At 43.3% G+C, this 18471-nt stretch overlaps 1 long non-coding RNA gene across 1 annotated transcript; it reads right to left on the bottom strand.

The window, feature by feature from the left end:
- Positions 1-13976: 13976 nt before the first annotated feature.
- Positions 13977-14497, bottom strand: LOC112171922. Its single transcript, XR_002925171.2, has 3 exons — positions 14383-14497; positions 14181-14243; positions 13977-14086 (listed from the first exon to the last, which is right to left on the bottom strand). It is a non-coding gene; the product is annotated as an uncharacterized LOC112171922 (long non-coding RNA).
- Between the last annotated feature and the right edge of the window lie 3974 nt (positions 14498-18471).

Raw genomic sequence — 18471 nt, 5'->3', positions numbered from 1 at the left:
CCAATCGCACAATGCGACAAGGCTATTTTTGGCCTACTCTCGGCGACGATGCCCGCCAGGTAGCAAGATCATGCCACAAGTGCCAACAATTTGCTGACATCCCGCATGCACCGGCGGAACCACTATCGGTCATCGTCGCCCCATGGATCCACTCAACTTGGGGCCTGGATCTGATGGGAAAATTTCAAACCGCCAAGGGCCAGTTCAAGTACATTATAGTGGCTATCGACTACGACAGCAAGTGGATAGAGGCGGAACCACTAACAGCAATAACTACCGCCAAGGTAATTCACTTCCTCTGGAAGACATCTACTGCCGTTACGGTGTCCCACCACGATAATCACCGACAATGGCAGCAATTCAACACAAGGAGCTCATCTTTTCACCGCAACTTGGTACTAAGATGAGTTTTGCATCTGTCGCCCACCCCCAGACAACGGTCAGGTCGAAGCAGCAAACAAGATAATCAAAAGGCTGCTGAAGAAAAATCGACAAAGCAAAGGGTCTATGGGCGGAGAAACTCCCGGAAGTTCTATGGGCATCAGAACAACCCCAACTTCCGCACAGGTGAACTCCCTTCTGCATGATGTTCGGAACGGAGGCTGTCCTGCCCATTGAGGTCTCTCAACCTACCGCAGAGTCGAGGGCTACCGCCAGAGACCACACTGACGGCATCAACCTGGACAAGGACCTCCTGGAGGAAAAGCGACACAGGGCCCACCTATGCAACCTGCAAACAGCAGCGGTATCGCGTTTCTACACGCCAGAGTCAAGGCCGGAACTCCAACTGGGGGACTGGGTAATGAAGGAAGTCATTCCACCGCCAACAAAGCTTCGCCCAACTTGGGAGGGTCATACAAAATTGTGGAAGTCGTTAGCCCAGGCACTTCTACTTATGGACAAAGGACGGCGTCACAACGACCACCCTTGGAATATCGAACACCTTCGGTATTATTACAAATAGTCATGCCGCTACCCAAGAGCATCTTGACTTAGCTAAATTTTTGTTCAATATTTAGCTAAGGGAAGCTACCCAACGGGTACTACCCTCTTTTGTAAACGCTGGTCAGTCAGCTATCAATGAACGAGGAATTATTCAAACATTGTTACCAAGTCTAGCATGAGGGCAACTGGCAACGCCAGGAATCGTCAGCGGACCACGTCCGCTACGTGGGCACTTGGACCAATTTTAATTCCTTAATGTTTCATTGCTTGGCAAAGAAAAGTCTCTACGTCAAAACTCTAGCGGTACAAACACATCAGACAACGTCAAACTCTGAATTTCATTTCAGGGCTGGGACTCCCCCCAAAATAGTTCATTATTACAAAAAAAAAAAGACCTATGGAAGTCTCAGCTGGCTTCAGCGGTTGTCTTCGGCTCTCCGGCTTCAACTGGCGGCGGCACGACCGATCGGCTCGCCTGATCGGACCCTCGAGCTGTCGGCTGGAGTCTCCATTGTACCATCCGCCCGGGTGTGTGCCTCCAGAAATCCGGCACGTGACACCTCCGACGGGGTCTGCTGGGGAGTCTGCCGGGACTTTCCGGCGGATGGGAGCCACTTTCCCCGCTGCCCGAGTGGGTACCTACGCAGTGGGAGGCACGACTTCTGTCTCCGGCGGACACCCTCGACCACCGGCACGTCGGGCTGTGACGCCTTTACAAAGTCAATGGCGCCCTTCCGCGTCAACATGTCTATATTGCCCGGGCCCAGACTTCGCCGCTTCGGTCAATGTCTTTTTATACTCCGCCGACATCTTGAACGCTTCAACGCGGCGGCTGCAGAAGAACTCTGTTCATTTTTCAGGCGGTTGACCTCCCCGTCCAGCCGCTGCATCTCACCCAGTCTGGCGGCAGACTCCCGCTGCACAATAATGAGCTTCTTATCTTTCGCGGCTATCCGCTCCTGCAGCAATGCGATCTCCTGCTCCAACTGGGAGACGCGTTCATTCCTCTCCAGATCCCGCCTTATGGCCGCATTAAGCTTGCCGCGGGCGTCCGCATAGTCACACTCCGCTTGGCCAGCCCCTGCTCGCCTCCGCCAATCTCTCCTTGGCCTCCGCCAGCTCCTCTGGAGACCTCCGATCTCCCCCCTGAGCTCTTCCTCAATCCGGGGCTGCTTAGACGCCGCCTCGAACATATCATGTAACCCCGCAGATATTTGACCAAACGCCGAGCTGAAAGGCGATTGGTCAATTGCCGTCGGGCGCGATATGCCCGCCAGACCCCCGAACCCCAGCCGCTCGCACAAATGGAAAAGGAACGCCCGCTCCCTTCTGTCATGAATGGCGCATACTCGCAAAGGAGTCCAGATCACTGACGGCTGCTGCCTCCCCCTCCGCCACTGCACCCTTCGACGCAGCTTCTCGAGCCTTCTTTTGTTGGCGGACTCCGATCACCACCTCTTCTTCCTCTTCCTCGTCGGGGGAGTCAGGCTGCCGGCGTTTTCTCTCCAACGCCCGTTGTGTCCCAGCAGCGGTCCTCGTCACCCGCACCGGCGGCTCACCCCGGGACTCGGTGGCAGTCCCCGTCGGCTGCACCGTCTTCTTTGAGGACCGCGCCGGGTGGTAGGCATCCGCTCCCGCGGCCTTGTACCAACATTCCCCTCTCCCGCCACCCATTGGGTGTCCGCCTGCACTACCGGCAGGCCATCCTCACCCAGATGGGAGTGGTGCGGCATCGGCAGCTCCACCGCAACCTCAGACTGGCTCAGCACCAGCGTCTCCGGGTTCACCACCGTCTGCTGGGCGCCAACCCTCGGCATACATAGCCTCCAGAAAATTTTCTATCTCGGCACGATCCATTGCTTTTTCGAAAGCGTCGCGACTAGATTGTTACCGGGGGGTTTCTGAAAAGAAAACACAAACACCCGTCAGTCCGAATATAAAAATGATGAGGTGTGGCGGAGTGGCTCTCACCAATAGAGCGAGTTAGCCCCAGGTCAACCAGCAATTCCAACCGGTCAGAAGACGGAAGTCAAGCAAATTCCGGTTCCGCCAGCAGCCGCGGATCCTCGCCACGCGACACTCCTCTTCGCGCGTCAGAATATACCTTAGTCCCGCTGCATAACACAATAATCATTAGCAAAAACCGCAGGTTTGCAAAAGTTTGAAACCGCCAGTTAGTTTTAGCGGAAACCAGTTGCCAACCTCGGATGGGCTGGAATTCCGACTTAGTCTTAAACGTCGGCCCCTCCACATTCGACCTAGTATGGTACTCCAGCCGTCTGTGGCGACGCAGAAGGTCCCCCGCCAGTAGGACATTGAGTCCTTAAGTTCTCAATCAACTTGGGCGCTCCCTGGCGCGGCTTAGGTTCACGCACCCTCTGCAACCTCGGCGCTTCACATACACTAGCTCGTAGAAGTGAAGCACTTCCGCCACGGTAGGCCCTCGCACCCCGACAAGCGCCACAGGGAGTTCATCGCCAACAGCAACCGCCACATGTTGGGACAGATCTGCCCAAAGCAAGCCCAACTCGCACACAAGAATTTGGAGATTGGGCACTAGCGGGAATGTCACTCCTTGGCGGAATATGGCCTCGTGCACGGCAGCACATCCGCTGGGAGCATCGAGGCCTTCTCATCCGCTGTCGGGGGGCAGCTTCACCGAGCCCGGCAACCGAACGTCCGTCATCCGGTTAACAGCGGCGGCATCCATCCGCCCACCTGCCTCGTCGACGCGGTGCCATCTGAGAGGTAACCACGCCGACTCGACATTTGGCCCGCCGCTTCCCCTTCGCCAGCGGAGCCGCTAGCAGCGCTATTGCTCGCCAAGCGCTCGTCACGCCTAGCCAACTCACCCGCCCTAGAGCTCTCTGGACGCGATCCACGATCCATAGCTATTTCCCAGGGAATGGTCGAAGTGGCTCAACTCAAGCGGTTCTGGCAGTGAGGTTCCTGCATGGGCAGACGGACGCAACGAGTCAATAAAGTCATATCCGCCACGCTGAACGACACGTCAGACCCGGAATCCTCACTGCTCGAATATCTATGACGTTGGCCATCCCAAACCCTAAACCCACATCAGTTAGCACAAATACAGATCTAACCTACTCTCACATCAGATACAGCCAAGATGCAAGAACACTACCCAAAAATACCAAAACAAAAACAACCGCACGCTCAACCCAGATTAGACCGTCTAGCAAAACCCAAAACCCCAACTTCTGTCAACACCATAACCTCCCTATCTCTCCCTACACCTCCGAAAACAGCACAGAGGCAATATCATACCATTAACAGAAATACCAAAACCCAGAAACCACCATTGCAGATTTAATGAAACAGGAAGAGGATCCGAAATACCAACCTCACGTCGAAGACTTTGGAGTGCAGTTCGTCTTCACTAACAGTTTTCGTCCTCTCCAGTCCGACTACTCCACGCAAGCCCGGAGATCTCCTTCGCAATTCGCAGGCGAACAAGGCTCGAAGCAGGCAACTCAGATTTGAAGATTTTCCAGAAATGTCGAAACTCGCTCAGTTCCCCTTTTTATGTCAACATCAAATAATCCTGAGCCGTCCGCTACAAAACTACATCACGTACCACCGTACACGTGTCCCACGTCTTCATTAACTCCCTGGATTAACCGAGGCGTCGCCTCGGTTACGAGATCCATCATTACTCGCATTAATGACGAGAAGACGGCTAGGCTTAGGAGGCAAGCCTCCAGACGCTAACCTCTCAGAGTTAGCCACGTGTCCACCGTCATCATTCTTTGGCTTCCAAGGAAGTCACCACCTGACAAGTAAACCCCCACCATGGCAAGTCTCCGCTGAGCGAAACCCCCGCCAGCGGATCCTCACTTGTCATCTCCCAAGTGACGGAGTCTCCGCTGAGCGAAACCCCGCAGCGGAGCTCACTTGCATCTCCCAAGTGACGGAGTCTCCGCTGAGCGAAACCCCGCCAGCGGATCCTCACTTGTCATCTCCCAAGTGACGGAGTCTCCGCTGAGCGAAACCCCGCCAGCGGATCCTCACTTGCATCTCCCAAGTGACGGAGTCTCCGCTGAGCGAAACCCCGCCAGCGGATCCTCACTTGTCATCTCCCAAGTGACGGAGTCTCCGCTGAGCGAAACCCCGCCAGCGGATCCTCACTTGCATCTCCCAAGTGACGGAGTCTCCGCTGAGCGAAACCCCGCCAGCGGATCCTCACTTGTCATCTCCCAAGTGACGGAGTCTCCGCTGAGCGAAACCCCGCCAGCGGATCCTCACTTGCATCTCCCAAGTGACGGAGTCTCCGCTGAGCGAAACCCCGCCAGCGGATCCTCACTTGTCATCTCCCAAGTGACGGAGTCTCCGCTGAGCGAAACCCCGCCAGCGGATCCTCACTTGCATCTCCCAAGTGACGGAGTCTCCGCTGAGCGAAACCCCGCCAGCGGATCCTCACTTGTCATCTCCCAAGTGACGGAGTCTCCGCTGAGCGAAACCCCGCCAGCGGATCCTCACTTGCATCCCAAGTGACGGAGTCTCCGCTGAGCGAAACCCCGCCAGCGGATCCTCACTTGTCATCTCCCAAGTGACGGAGTCTCCGCTGAGCGAAACCCCGCCAGCGGATCCTCACTTGCATCTCCCAAGTGACGGAGTCTCCGCTGAGCGAAACCCGCCAGCGGATCCTCACTTGTCATCTCCCAAGTGACGGAGTCTCCGCTGAGCGAAACCCCGCCAGCGGATCCTCACTTGCATCTCCCAAGTGACGGAGTCTCCGCTGAGCGAAACCCCGCCAGCGGATCCCCACTTGTCATCTCCCAAGTGACGGAGTCTCCGCTGAGCGAAACCCCGCCAGCGGATCCTCACTTGCATCTCCCAAGTGACGGAGTCTCCGCTGAGCGAAACCCCGCCAGCGGATCCCACTTGTCATCTCCCAAGTGACGGAGTCTCCGCTGAGCGAAACCCCGCCAGCGGATCCTCACTTGCATCTCCCAAGTGACGGAGTCTCCGCTGAGCGAAACCCCGCCAGCGGATCCTCACTTGTCATCTCCCAAGTGACGGAGTCTCCGCTGAGCGAAACCCCGCCAGCGGATCCTCACTTGTCATCTCCCAAGTAACGGAGTCTCCGCTGAGCGAAACCCCGCCGGCGGAGCTTCTCTCCTCATTTGGGTAAACGGGGCGTCCTCCGCTACACAGCGCACCGCCGGCTGACCCCATTTCTCATCTGACAAGCTGCGTACTTTATTCAGCGCAACACCGCTCAATAAAATACCAAGCACGTCTACTTGACGCTGCTTCCTGCTACATCTACGGGGGACTTCCGCCAGCGGCGGATCCCGAGGCCACGCCTCTCGACAACGCGCCACGCGAGTTACGTCGAATGTCCCTGCGGGACACGGGGACTAGTCACAGTCTACGACAGCCTGATCAGGTACGTTGACCCCTCACCTGGGTGCTAAGATGGGCTCGCAACCCAACACCCTCTGCTCCGTGCAGCGCTGCTCCGTGCAGCTCCCCCTCAACAAACAATAACAACGACCATCCGGAGTCCATCTTAGCCGGAGTGGGGGACTCCCTGGGGGCCTAGCAGGGGCCCACCCGAAAGGGCACAAAGCGTTTGCTCAGTAAATCATGGTTGACACGCACTGACGCTAATTATGCTTCTGCAAAGTCTAGCGGAGAAACGCTTCAAACCGCCGATCAACTCCCAACCAAATGCCCTCCTTGACTGGGGATTTGGGGGACTTGTACATGCATGTCCATTTGCAAGCATAATTAGCTACAATGAGCCACGCTCATGGTACCACCGGGGGTACCAACGCCACCATATGAGTGACTGACGTAAAGACAGTTAGCCGGTTACGCCTGAGCCCCGGATCAACCCCAAAGCACCGCCGACGCGCCGCCACGCGCCGTGTCAAGATGGCATCAGAAGCTACTGAAACTGGGAACTGAAGCACCATCAGTCCCACATCGAAAACAAGGAGAAGATCATCCTTCCTCACCTATAAAAGTCCTCTCCTCTCTCCTCATTTATACGCATTCAATACTTACCTACTGTTACTTTGTCAACATAAATACATGACTAACTTAGCATCGGAGAGTGAAGACCGCCCGGCGCGGTCTCCCTGACGCCCATTGTATTTTATTTGACAGGTAACGGGAACCATTCACAACAAAGGTATCGATCCGCCTGCCGATCTGCGTTGACTAAAGTCCAGCTACCGCTAGACTTTTAACATTAACAGATATTAACTAACTGACAGAACACTTGTTCCTAGGCAAACCAAAAAGCAGTCAAAGAACATATCTAGAGAGAGATTCTTAAAGTACTGCATCTTCTTGAAAAGTAGTCAAAGAAAGAGGATTCAATACGCAAGTAATGAGAAACTAATAAACTAAAAGTAGCTGAAAATTTATCATTGCACAGAACAGCTAGCTAGCCAAACCAAAAAGATTAAAGATGTGCAAATCCAGTTTCTAGCTAGCATAACTCCTGGTACAAATCCAACCTCAAGATTTCACACCTGAGCCGGTAGTTGCGTTGCGAACCCGAAAGAAGACCCTCCTACTCTGAGTTTCCACCATTGAAAGCCCTAAATTCCAGTCCCTCCTCTCCAGACTTGACATCTCCACATCCGCTGCCACGAGTCGCCCTCTGAAGATAAAGAAAAAACTAGTGGTGAAGTAACCTTGAGAAAAACCAATCCTTATGATGAGGAGAATGTGATGCGTGAAGAGAAAAACCAGAAAGGAATATTGGTGAATAATGAGTCAGGGAGGGAACAAAACCCAATGGACTGGAATTACTGGAATTGGAGTTCGAATTAGTCGCTTCTAGCTCCGAGGATGACTAAGAGAGATGAAAATTTTAGGGTTTTGGAATTGATTTGGGCGTTTGGGCTTCTTCGATTAGATTTCTATAAATTCAGGAGAAGAGAAACTAAGGATGGAGAGATTGCAGCGGAGAAGTGATAGCGGAGCGATGTTCAGGCAGCCATGGATCTGACACGGTAGAATTTCAACTATGACCAAGAAGAAAGAAGGAAGAAGGAAGAAGGAAGAGAAAGCAAATAGAGACCCAATCCTCAGTTCGAAAAAAAATAATAATAATAATAAAAAACAACTTGGTTAACCATGTTCTCTTTGATTTACGATAATAGAGGTCAATATTAGTAATTAAGTTGTAATTTTGATAATGCTCGATATTCCAACCTTGTGTCATAAAATGATGATAGGCGAATTATTGTAAAAAGTGGTAGTCAAGTTGTAATTAGTGTTAATATTCAATAACAAGTTTGAGAACCGTTTACCAATAAAACAACGAATTGTGGTAAAAAGTGGTAATTTAGTTATAATAAGTGTTAATACTCATTATTACAAGTTCAGAACCCTTTACTAATAAAACAACGAATGTGTTGCTATAATAGTAAAACTTCATATATTTAAGTAATTTGCGGTGAGCCTTTATGGTGTAATAAGGTTGTCTATCTTGTAACTACTGTCCTTATGAGTTATTTACTTATTTAACGATGTTTTTCCTGATTTTACGACAATTGAGGTCCAAATAGTAACTAAGGTTGATTTAGGTAATTCTTTAATATTACAGTTTGAGAACATTTGACCGATGAGACAAACGAATTGTTCTAGAAGTAGTAATCAAGCTCTTATTTGTGGTAATTTTTATATTACAATCTGAATCCATTTATTAATGTGACAACGAATTGCTGTCAAAGTGGTAAAACTTATGTATATGTTGTAAATGAGGTGCGAGTCCTTACTTGTGTATTAAAGTTCTATATTTGTAATTTAATACTTTTCTTGTGTAAATCTCATCATCCATGAGATAATTACTCATTTGCCAATGCATTTTACTATAAATTACAACACTTGAAGGTATAATGTTTAATTATGGTTGTTTTATGATAATTACTTGAAATTAATTCTATTTAAAAAAAATTAAAAAGATCATTTACCACACTACAACAATGTTTTGTTTATATGGTAAATAATCATATTAGACCTAAAATTTTCAGTCCTTATTTGATCCAATGTTTTTTTATAACTAGAGTTCTTTCTTTTGTAAATTATATCATTGATGAGACAGTTTACAACAAACAACCACATTGGACGTTTAGTAATATTATAGTTGTAATCAAAGTAATTCCTACATTTACATTTTCATTACAAGTTTTTGAACGATTTACATATAAACAATAAATGAATACTTAGTATAGTATTTTTTTTTAAGTACACATGTCAATATAAGTGGAAATGTTGACATACCAACTAATTTAATTTAATATATTATTAAAAAGTTGATGTATGAAACATCAACACACCTTAGACTTCCCCCAAAGATGAGCTCAAGGCAGCCTTTAGAATCTTGGATCGCGTTGGAGCTCTTACAGAGCTAGAGGCATTAGCCATGTAGATGCCAACGGCGACGGCATCATATCTAATGAAGAGCTCAACGACCTTATCAACTATGCCCTAGAAGTGGTTATAAGCTATAACGCCATACATATAATATATGTGGTACTGTTTGTGCTTGACTACTTTATCTTCTAGTTAAGTAATAGCCCTCCGGGCTCCGGCCATCCATGTTGAATATATATGGAAGTATCTGGGATATATAGTGTCTGTGTATATTGAGTGTCTTAATTTGCATGTTTTGGTAGCGAAGGACGGAGGTGACCTCTTGTTGCCCTTTGTCAGGTGGATGAACTAGCTCGATCATCGAACCTGTTTATGTAGCTACATATATCTAATATCTAACAAGCTAAGACAAATTAAAGAAGAACTTGTTAGTATGCGTAGCCGCGCGCACATATATATTGTTAATGGCAAATGGGAATTGAACAGATTAAAACTAGGATTAAATTCAGTTACCTCCCTGAGGTTTGGGGTAATTTCATGTTGTCTCTGTTCTCTCATTTAATCAGTTTACCCTCGAGCTTTCCAATTTCCTCAACCATGTCTATTCTGCCAATTCGGACGTTAAGTTGACAAAAAATCTCACTTTAAGGAGTAAAATGTCATTTCAAGAATTTTTTTATTCTAAAAGAAGAAGAAGAATTTTTTTTTTGTCATGATTTTTTTTTCTAAATGCTTTCTCATTGAAGAAGAAAAGAATAATTTTTTTAAAAAAATTGTCATTTCAAGGAAAAAAACACGCCATGACAAAAAAAAAAAAAAAAAAAAATTTGTCATGGTGTTTTTTTCCTTGAAATGACAATTAAAAAATTTATTCTTCTTCTTCTTCTTCTTCAATGAGAGAGAATTTAAAAAAAAAAAAAAAAAAAAAAAACCTGACCAAAAAAAAGGAAGATTTTTTTTTGTCATAGTGTTTTTTTTTTCTTGAAATGACAATTTTAGCCTTCAGAGTGGTTTTTTTTTTTTTTTTCTCTTTTTTTTCAGACTTAACGTTCAAATTAAACGGAATGGACACGGTTGAAGAGAATTGAAAAACTCGAGGGGTAAACTGATTAAATTGAGAGGACAATGACTAATATGAAATTACCCCCAAACATCAGAGAGGTAAACTGAATTTAACCCTTAAAACTAATTAAGTGAAGTGAAACATTCTAGCACCCACATGCAGCTACAAGAATCCAGTAAACTAATCAAGATGCTTTTTAAAGGCCACACGGACGGACGGACCCATGGTGGATTCTTATTCGCACCAATCCAACATATATTCTCCATCGGTAATTGTCTGAGATTAATTTACTCAAAGATAGAAACATATATAAATATAATCTCCAGCAAAGGCGGAGTCGCCAGTACCAGACTAGCATACTAGCTACCTAAGTTGATAGCTCTGAAAAGTAGATATGCATGCAAGTATATATATTAAGCTTTAAAGAGCACTAATAGCATCATATCTCTAATGGAGTATTCAAAATGCTTGTGTCAAATTCAAATTTGCATCCTTCAAAGTCCCCCAACCTTTGTGGTTAATATTCTCCTTGATGACATTGCTGGTGTTGCTCGCTCTAGAGTGACCACTAGCACTATGTGCTAGTTTCTTCTTTGTCTCTTTGCCAGGGCCTCTGGCCCCATTGTACCAAAAATATATATATATATATATTTGAATGCTAATGCATCAATTGTTATTTTTGACAAATTTTCATTATTTAATATTTTTCAGAATATTATTTATTTTTTTTTAAATAGCTCTTCTCTTTCTACTTATTTCTTGTTCGTGGTTCAGTTGTCTTCAATCTTGTTCTCTCTGTTTTTCTTGTTGTTCTTGGAAAACCAAGAAATTAGGAAGAGGATGTTGTTGGAATTGTGGATCTGTTGCGAAATCTTTAAACTTTATGGACTGTTGCTTATTTATTGTTCAGTAATTTAGATTGGGGCTAGAGTTGGAATTGGAGATCTCAAGTTCTTCACTCATCGTAGACTCATAGTCATCTATTCTGTTCATCTAAAGGCAAAAGCCAAACAACACTGCTATGACTATTCCACATATATGAGGGATTTCGTTTTGTGGGAATTGAGACTTGGGTAGTTCATTGTGCTTGATCTCAATTGGGTGGAGGTTTTAGCTCATTTTTCTAGATTGAGTTCTGGGTTTGGAGATGAGATGTGATAATCATTCCATTTTCTAGGGCATTAATATTCCAGTTCAATTGATGGAGATCGATACCATCGATTGCCTGAGAAGATCAGCACCAGAAAAAGAAAGAGAGAACCCTGTTTTGGGGGGGGGGGGAGAGTAGAGAAAGAGAAATAATGATAAATAAAAAATAAAAAAAAGACAGGTAACTTTGGTAATTCAAATTTGATAAAAATACATAATGTTATCCACATGGATTTGACTTGTGAGTGGAAAAGATTATTAGTCATTTGTTACCGTTATATTGTCCCCTGGCAAATGATCATCTAAGTGACTAAACTAAAACCCACAAAAGTAGGTTGAACAAATTCCTTTTAATCGCTGTAAAGACTAATACAGTGAAAAGTTCAAAACATGCAATCATCTATTATGCTTTGTTGCACGCAAATATCTGGTCCATTAAGGCAGGTAACTAAGTTTTTTTTTTTTTTTTTTTGAATTAAGGACAAAAGGCTCTTATTTCATTCATCTCACGCTGGCTACTAAGTTTGAATGGACTATACTTAAATAAGAAAGAAATCTATAGTCTAATAAGAATTTCAAATTCTTTGTTAATTTTAAATTTATGTGAACTATATTTAAAATATGTCATTTTAGACCTCTAGTTGGATATATTCTTGTATAACGTATCAAAATTCAAAATGTTTCAAATTCCCAACATATTTTGGACATAAACACAAAATCTGTACGACTTAAAATAAGAGTCCAAAGTTTCATTTATAGGCATACAACGATTTCAACCAAAAAAAAAAAAAGGTGAGATCCCTGATCACGTGACTCACTCAGAAGATGCATTAAGATAATACTATTTATGCAAACGAAGTGGAGATGGAGCTAGTTGCCAAGCTAGAGCTCACTATATAAATTGATGTCGGGCTCTAAACCTCTCATAATCATCTCATATTTCAAGTCACCCAAGTTCAGGAGAAGCATCTATAAACAAGAAGAAATGACTAGGCATGTCGATTGGCCGGAGCAGAAGTCGAAGTTGGTCCCACTTCCGTGGAGCAAGAGCAGGTCCGCGAACTTTTCAAAAGCTTCGACAAGGACGGAGACGGCAAAGCTCTCCAAGGAAGAGCTCAAGGCAGCCTTTAGAAAACTTGGATGTGGTGGAGCTCTTTCAGGTAGGAGAGCATTACGCTATGTAGATTCAACGACGACGGCCAGATTTCAAAGAGGAGTTCAATGATCTCGTCAATTATGCCTAGAATGTGTTACTTAATTCGCTAGTTATATATAGCCCTCAGTTTATCTTATATTATAGGGGTTATATATACATGTCTGGTTTTATGTAAGCGTACGTCCTAGTTTGCTAGCTTGTTGTTATATATACGCATGTTTAACGGAAGCGAAGGTAGGAGGTGCCTCTTTTACGTTGCTCTTCTTTGCCAGGGTGGATGAAGTAATACCCTGTTTCTGTAATCATCTATGTAAATATATTTCTAACCAGTAGTGTTCTTAAAACCAGAAATCTATTTCTTTCCAAGACACAGGTTTCAAACTATGAAAACCAGAGACTAATTTCTTTCCGAGACATAAAGTGAAAGACTCTAACGATGGAGAATATAAACCCAGAAGCTCGGTTATGGAGCGCGCCTTCAGTATGCCTCTGAAGAACCCTCGATCTTTCATGTATATCGACATACTGTTCAATCATTCCATCTTATCTATATATATGGAATCTAGTCAACTGGCCATTAATGGTTCTCCCATTGTTTCTGACATTCTGTACACTAAAGATAACCATATATTTGGGATATTGAGTCCTATAAAGAGGACTAAAGATGAAAACACAGAGAATACCATCAGTTGGCCACATGGCCTAGAGGTGGGTCAAGGACTTGAAGAATCCTACTCTAATATACTAATATAGTAACGTTTGGTCTATCAAAAATTTACCAAAAACAAAAAGAAAAAAATTAGGGGGCGGCACATGTCGGGTCGGGTCGGGTTAGGGCCCAAACCGTTTCTGACTCGGATCCTTCGGTTGGGCCAAACTCAAACCGCAACCGAATTTTTTTGTGGGCCGGTTTTTCGGTTGACCAGGATTTTCGGGTCGAGTCGGTTCGGTTATGGGCTTTTTAAATACTAGCCCAGTTTTCAGAGGTTACAAATTTTCTAAGGCCCAATATTGAAGATTTCCATATTTTTCAACATGTTTCAGTGACTACAACTTTCAATGGCCCATTTTCCAAATAAGAAAATGAGCAACAAATTAAGTTCTAACACAAACAAGTCACTGATCAAATTATCAATATATGATCTATCAACCTAATAGTTTACCAACTCACAAAAACCAAAAAGCAAGCAATTGAAGTAAGTGAAGCAACCAAGCAATACAAATCCAAAACAATTCCGAACCACTTAAGTTTACAGACCAATTAAAATTCAGGAGTTCCAAACAAGAAGAAGAGAGTTCCAGAGTTGAAAAGAAAAGAAAAAAAAAGAGAGGTTAAGAACATAAGCAACAAGTGGATTTCTCCTGTTCATTCTTCAGCTTGGCTTCTTCCCCAATTCCCTTCCATCAACCATAATCTGTAAACGAAGTATATTATCAACTGTAAGAGATAGGCATAGCTACAGTAATAATCTAACAATAAACTAATCTAATTAACTTTGTATTTTGTACCAAGCACTCAAGCACATCTGCAGAATCACTCGTCAATATCCGAAAGATTGGCAATTCCAACATCTAGTAGAACAATCATGAAAACAATGTGAGAAAAAAACTAACAGATTTGAGCAAAAGTGAAAAGTTTAAAGATTTGAACAAAAGTTAACACTTAAAAGAAGGAATTTCATTTCCTCGAAAACTTAGAACAAAAGTTTACCTTGCTCAAGTTTCTCCAATTCACCGTAGACCTCAAGTTCAGTTTTGGTTGGCTCTTTGAATAGAGACTTTCCAGCAGCCTTCAACCAATCCGAGCAACACACGAGGCACTCAACCATTCTAGGAGTCAAGCTGGCCCTAAAAGGATCCACCACTCGGCTGCCAAGACTAAAAGCACTCTCTGAAGCCACTGTGGATGCAGGAATAACAAACACATCTCGTGCAATTTGAGACAAGATTGGATATCGAGGAGCATTTTCTTTCCACCACTCTAAGATCTGGAACTTAGGATTAGAAGGGTCTTCAGCAGCCTCCAAAAGATACTTATCAACCTCATTTTAATCTCCACCACATCTTTCTCTTGCCTCAACATCATAAATTCATGGATATTGGTTGCGTGGCTATCGTCCTCACCTTGAGCAGAACTGCTGGAATCAACTTTAGGCAATGTGATATCCATACTTGCTTGTGCAGCCTCGGGATTAGAATTTGCATACTCATTAAAGAGTTGCAGAAACATGGATTTCACTTCATCAACCATCTCAGCCACCAAAGTTTTGTCTTGCTGCAGCTTTGGAAAAAAGTACTCTAGATACAACATCTTGTATGTAGAATCCAACACAACCGCAATCAATCGAGAACATTGAACTGAGTATCAGCAACAATACAAGCTCATTAGCAACACACAATAACACAGTATAAAGCATAAACCCAGTCTCATAGTCAACAATTCAACACTCAAAACACATCAACACACATCAATACAGTATAAAGCCACAACAACATAGTCAAAACAAAGTATAAAGCCAACACCCAGTATAAAGTATAAACTGTGAACCTAAGATCGAAGAGATTTATTTTCCGAAAACTCACCAAAGAAATCAATCGAATGAAGTAGAGAGTAAGAGAGTGAGAGAGCGAGCTAATGTGGAAAGTTTTCGTCTGGGACTCTAAGTTTTGGTCTGGGCTGGAGAGTAGAGAGAGGCCGTGAGCCCGAGCGGCTGTGTGGAGACATCCAGATGCAAATGAGAGCTAGGGCTCCTCTTTTCAGTTTTATATGGCCATAGGGATTCTCTGAGGTAAGGTATATCATAAGCATATATGGACAACTAATAAAAATAAATAAAAATATTATATTAATTAAATTCGGTCGGTTCGGTTTTGTTCGGTCGGTCTGAGACCCGACACCGAACCTGCACCGCATCAATTCGGATCGGCTCGGTCCTTTGAATTTTTCCGCTGTTTTTGATCGGGTCAGTTAACCGGACCGTTTCTTAGGATCGGGTCGGGCGGTTTGTTGCCCAGTTTCGGTTTTGTGCCCACCCTAAAAAAAACCATTGACACTTATGTGAACATATGAATGAGGCAAAGACTGTGTTTAGATCAAGACCTTCATCATATTGATTTTCATGGTGCTTTATTTTTCCGACTAATGAGCTGCCCTGATGTTCTTGTTTGTGAAGTTGCATGCATGGTCGCAGATGTCATTTAGAGATGAACAATTCTTAGGTTTATCCCCTGGGTGAATGAGCATATTCACCATCTCTTGCAATTAACACATAATAAATTTTTAATCCAACCATCTATGTTGTATAACGTAATACAAAGATTAGTTTGTAAAAAATCAATCAAATTGAAGACTTTTTAGTTATTTATTTCTACGAAATACATGGACGGTTCATCATAACAGTAGTAAGTGTTGTTAGAACCATCCATTTATTTGATTCAATTAGATAATTAAACGATTTCCGACTTGATTGATTTTTTACAGAGATGATCTTTAAATGCTAATTTAAGATATTGACCGAATTTATGAAGTAAAAGTATGTTAATCGACAATGGGGTGAATATGCTCATTCAGCCTAGGGGTGAATTTAAGAATTGCCCTTTAGAGATTTTTATTTTTTCTTTTATCAGGAAATTAAAAATAAACAAAACACAAGACTAAACAAAAGTCACGGCTACAATCGCCCCAAAACTGATCAAATCGGAAGGCATGTATATTAATTTTTTTTCTTTGGCAATTGAAGAAATATATTAATAGAAAAAATAGCACCTAAAGGAGGGAACATGAAGTCAGAACCAATTAGACGAAACAACAAAACAAAAACATAAGTAAGATTAAGCAGAGCCAAATGAATCAAATATCAAAACACACAACAGGCGTCTGACTACGAGTGAAGCATTCTAGCACCCGATTGCAACATCATCTTCAATTATAAGTTAGATGCACTATTAGAAAACTCCCCAATAACTCCTAACTTACGAACAACTATGCGGGAATGCCATTAAATACCCATGTTGGTTTCCAATAAGAACAATTCTTAGGTTTACCCTTAGGGTGAATGAGTAAATTCACCATCTCTTGCGATTAACACATAATAGCTTTATAATTTTCTAATCCAACCATTCATGTTATATAACGTAATATAAAGATTAGCTCTGTAAAAAATTAATCAAATTAAAGACCTTTTAGTTATTCATTTCTATGAAATGCATGGACGGTTCATCATAGTAGTAGTAAGTGTTGTTAGAACCATCCATTTGTTTGATTCAATTAGATAATTAAACGATTTCCGAATCGATTGATTTTTTACAGAGATGATCTTTAAAGGATAATTTAAGATATAGACCGTTGGATTATAAATTTATTAAGTAAAAATATGATAATTGACAATGAGGGTGAACTTAGGTATTGTTATTTGTTCTTAATAATACTTACAAGTCGAAGTGTTCATGAGACTAAAGTACCAAACTAGATTAACAGAAAGGAAAAAAAAAATGAAGAAGAAGAGAGAAACTGGTCGGATAGAGATGATACTGAACCAACTGTACGTGCTCTGGTGGACACCTGGACGTAGATCGTATGTTACATCAATCTTAACTTTTATACTATTTGGACCCAAGTAAGGAAGAACAAGTGGCTTTTATTCGATGTGAGATAGACAACATATTCTCTCCCATTGGTACAATATTTCTTTGCTTTTATTCGTATGGAATAATAGATCCATCAGCCTTTCGCTTTTACTCTTATAAAAGCAGTACACGTGCCACACGAGGTTGGTTACTGCTTGAATGTTTCAAGAATATCAACTGTAACTAAGCTGAGACCCCATTTGGAAATGAACAAGTCCGTAACTTATTGATTCGATTCAAATGAAGCTTCGGAGTCAATATCATCTTCGAATTTCTAAAAGTTTTATGCTGTGTTTGCCTTGACATATAATTTCGGTTCTTATCCTGAATAAGCTAGCCAATCCCGGCCCTAAGCATCACATAAATATTAATCCACGGGCATTTTGCACCCATACAAAAGAAGAGGAGTGATTGTCTCAAGCCATTCGATTTTGATTCCAGTTATTCCAGACCTTTGAACTAAAATTATGGATGCAGAAGAGCTAGGGCTAGGTACCAGAATCCCTAAGATGCTTTTCTTCGACTTTAAGAGGTTCCATGGTGACAACGCACATGAGGGGTCCCAAGTAATCTATTTATTTGGGTCCAACCCTATCCTAATTAAAAGTTTTAACTTTCAAGTTTTAGTAAACTAGACTACAATTTGGATATTAAAAAAAAAAAAAAAAAAAAAGGCAACCACAAATTACATTTTATATGCATAATATTTCTGGACATAAGTGGAGTGTCACAGTATAAGTTGCTTAAAGTTCATTGTACCCACGAAAATAAAACTGACTGTCAATAACCAATTATATCAATCTTTTCTTAATCATGCCCGTATATATTTAGCTTATACACTAAATATTTTACTGACTCCTAGAATTGGAATATATGCAGGGACCAGCCAGAGCCCTATATATAGATGTTTTGCTCAACCCACTAATCCATCATATACAAATTCATAGTAGTGAAAGTCATATCTCACCCAACAATCCCTAAATTTTCTTGCATATATTATGGGGCGGAAAGACCAGACGAAGCCTCAGAAGCCTGAGATTATGCAAAAGGGTGTTCCGTACACTAGGCAGCAGATCATAGATATTTTCAAAGGTTATGACAAGAACGGAGACGGCAAGCTCTCCTGGGATGAGGTGAAGGCTGCGTTCGCTAAACTCGGGGCGCTTTTGCCCGA

This window comes from Rosa chinensis, chromosome 6 (assembly GCF_002994745.2).
Source record: "Rosa chinensis cultivar Old Blush chromosome 6, RchiOBHm-V2, whole genome shotgun sequence".
NCBI lineage: Eukaryota > Viridiplantae > Streptophyta > Magnoliopsida > Rosales > Rosaceae > Rosa > Rosa chinensis.
Note: the sequence above shows the minus strand (reverse complement) of the source record. Positions and strands in the feature narration are given on the sequence as shown.